We start from the raw sequence: 3,358 nt of genomic DNA, 5'->3' as shown, positions 1-3,358 counted from the left end.
GAAAGGAGAAAAAGAGTGGCTGGTGGAAAAAGATAATGAATAGTGATGAGAGATAGGAAAAAATTAGGGTTGGGAGAAATAAAAGGGGGGACATGGTCATGTAAGCCCCGTTTTGGGTCACACGAACGTGGCCCACACCCGTGTGATAATCTCCTAGCCCGTGTGTTTCTTGAAATCGAAGTCAGGTTCACACACAGTCCCTTCAACACGTCCGTGTTCCCAGGTCGTGTGGTGGGCGCGGCTGCGTCGTACGGCCGTGTACATTTTCATTTATTTCTCCCACGCCCGTGTTAGGTTCCCCACACCCGTGTTCATGGTTTATGCTTATGGGTTGATGTTTTAAGTCAGTATCCCACACGGCCTGCGGGCACACCCGTGTGTCTCGACCGTGTGACCCACACGGCTACATCGCACGGCCCTGTGGTGCTTCCTTTGTTTCTCCCATGCCCGTGTTAGTCAAACATGCCCATGTCAATTAATCAGAATTGCGCACGGCCTTTAAGCACGGCCGTGGCCTACGCCTATGGTCTCTTCTGACTTCGTTCATCATTTCAATTTTTGGGCAAGTTCTTACACGGCCTCAAGCACTCCCGTGTGACAGGCCGTGTGACTCTCACGACCGTTTCATACGACCGTGGTGATTTATCGTAGGTCATGTCTCTGCTGATTTTATTTTTTGGAAATTAAGGTGTAGTTTTACCACGATCTTGGACACGCCCTTGTCCTTTAACTGTGTGGTGCACATGGCTATGTCGTACGGCCGTGGCTATTTATCGCAGCCCGTGTGTCATCCTGTCTTGGGAAAAATGGTTGTCCTGTTTTAGCACAACCAAGGCCACACCCGTATCTACTTTCCGTGAGGAGCCCACAGCCTAAAATATGCCCGTGTGCTAGGCGGTGTGTACCGAAAATACCTGCAGTTAGATTATAAAGCAAAAAGGAAAACCAACTAAGTTATTTAGTGGGGTTAGTGCTGGGTTGCCTCCCGAGAAACGCTTATTTAAAGTCTAAGCTCAAATTTACCTGGTAGGTATGTTTATTCAAGTTTGTGGAGCCATAGCGCTTCTCATTTATCTTTGAAAGCCTTACCGTTATAAAGTTTAAGCTGATGTCCATTTACCTTGAAACTGTCTTGAGTTGGGTGACTTACCTCTACTGTGCCATATGGAAAGACATTCAGTACAGTGAAAGGAGTCGCTCCGTTTGCATTAAGCTCTGAAGTAGCAATTTGGGGGTCATTTTTCATTTAACAATACTTTATCCCCGACCTTAAATTGCGTTGTTTCATCCCTACGCCTATCGTGGTGGCGCTTTGATTTATTGTGTGCTTTTGGTTTCTCCTTGACATGTGTTCGCCATTTATCTAGTTCATCGAGTTGAAGCCTCCGTTCTTCATGAGTCGTTCTATTTTTTTTTTTTGTATGGATTAGAATGTGGCTCCATCACGTTCGTCCTAGGAGTTTCTTGAAAAGAAGTTTGAGCCATAATGTTATTCATATCAACAAAACTTGTATAGCCATCTTGCTTACTAGATAATTTAGTCGAATCACAAGCTAGGAGAGTAATCATGTCATCTCCTACACGAAGTATTAGTCCTCCTGTGCCAATATCAATGATAGTGCTAGTAGTTGCTAAAAAGGGTTGTCCTAAAATCAAAGGCACGTCACTATCCTCTTTTATGTCTAGAACAACAAAATCAATTGGGAATATAAATTTATCAATTTTGACTGGCACATCTTGAATGATACCCCTAGGAAATCTAATTGTTTTATCTGCCAGTTAAATGTTCATCCTAGTTTGTTTAGGTTTCCCAAGACCTAGTTGTTTCAACATTTTATAGGGCATAACATTAATGCTCGCCCCTAGATCAGACAACACATTATTAATATTTAAACTACCAATAAAGCAAGGAATCGTAAAACTCCCTGGATCTTTTAACTTGTAGGGTAGCTTATTCTGAAGAATGGATGAGCAAACTACGTTTAATTCCACAGGCAATGCATCATCCAACTTTCGCTTATTTTCTAAAAGCTCCTTTAAAAATTTCACTGCGTTTGGCATCTGCAAAATAGCTTCAATAAATGATAAGTTGATATGTAATTTTTTTAATAATTTAAGGAATTTACCGAATTGTTCGTCCGTGTTGTCTTTCCTTGTCTCCTTAGGATATGGCACACGAGGTTTATACTCTTTACTTACTGGCTCTTGTGTACCATGATTCGTCTCATCCTTACCATTACTCACTAAAGCCTCTTACCTCATTTCAAATTTAGATTCAACTAACCCTTCTTCATCGCGCACAATGATGGTATAGAGTTGCTCCCTTAGGTTAGTTTCTGTGTTACTGGGCATACTACCTTTTGGTCGTTCAGAAAGCAACTTAGCAAGCTATCCTATTTGAGTTTCGAGTCCTTGAATTGATGCTTGTTGATTCTTAAGTGTTGTTCCAGTATTCTGAAAATGAGTTTCTAACACCGAGATGAATTTTGTGAGCATCTCTTCAAGGTTTGGTTTCTTCTCTTATTGGTAAGGTGGTTGTTGAAAACTTGGAGGATGTTATGGTCTTTGATTTCCTTGGCCACCCCATGAGAAATTTGGGTGGTTCCTCCATCCTGCATTGTAAGTGTTACTATAAGGATTATTTTGAGGCCGAGGATTATTACCCATATAATTCATTTGCTCGTTCTCCATGTTAGGGCCGTAGGGTGGATATTCTAAATTGTTCGTTCCACCTTCGCTTGCATCGCACTGCATTACTGGATGAACCTGTGTAGAACCAGGTAAACTATTAATTTTTTTATTCAAAAGTTTTACCTGATTTGAAAGCATAGCAACCGAGTTGATGTTAAAAATGCAGGCTGCTTTCATCGGTTTTGTCCTCATAACTTTCCATTGATAATTATTAAGTGACATCTCTTCTATGAACTCGTAGGCCTCTTCAGGTGTCTTATTATTTATAGTTCCACCAGCTGCTGTTTCGGTCATTTGTCTAGTCAAGGGATTTAACCCGTTGTGGAAAGTTTGAACTTGTAGCCAAAGGGGTAATCCATGGTGAGGGCACCTTCTTAGTAAGTCATTGTATCTCTCTTATGCATCATAAAATGTTTCTAAATCTATCTGCACAAAAGAAGAGATATCATTCCATAATTTAGCCGTTTTAGACGGCAGAAAATATTTAAGCAAAATTTTTTCGGTCATTTGTTCCTAAGTGGTGATTGACCCTCGTGGTAACGAGTTTAACCACTGTTTTTCTTTATTCCTTAATGAAAAAGGAAACAACCGAAGGTGAATGGCATCGTCAGAAATGCCATTGATCTTAAAGGTGCCGCAGAATTCCAGAAAATTTGCTAAATGAGTG

At 41.1% G+C, this 3,358-nt stretch overlaps 1 non-coding gene across 1 annotated transcript; it reads left to right on the top strand.

The window, feature by feature from the left end:
• Window positions 1-3,043: 3,043 nt before the first annotated feature.
• On the top strand, window positions 3,044-3,148 carry LOC121208216 (small nucleolar RNA R71). The gene has a single exon (XR_005903172.1). It is a non-coding gene; the product is annotated as a small nucleolar RNA R71 (small nucleolar RNA).
• The last annotated feature ends 210 nt before the right edge of the window (window positions 3,149-3,358 follow it).

This window comes from Gossypium hirsutum, chromosome A01 (assembly GCF_007990345.1).
Source record: "Gossypium hirsutum isolate 1008001.06 chromosome A01, Gossypium_hirsutum_v2.1, whole genome shotgun sequence".
Classification (NCBI taxonomy): domain Eukaryota; kingdom Viridiplantae; phylum Streptophyta; class Magnoliopsida; order Malvales; family Malvaceae; genus Gossypium; species Gossypium hirsutum.
The sequence above is the reverse complement of the archived record's forward strand: the minus strand, read 5'-3'. Positions and strand labels throughout refer to the sequence as shown.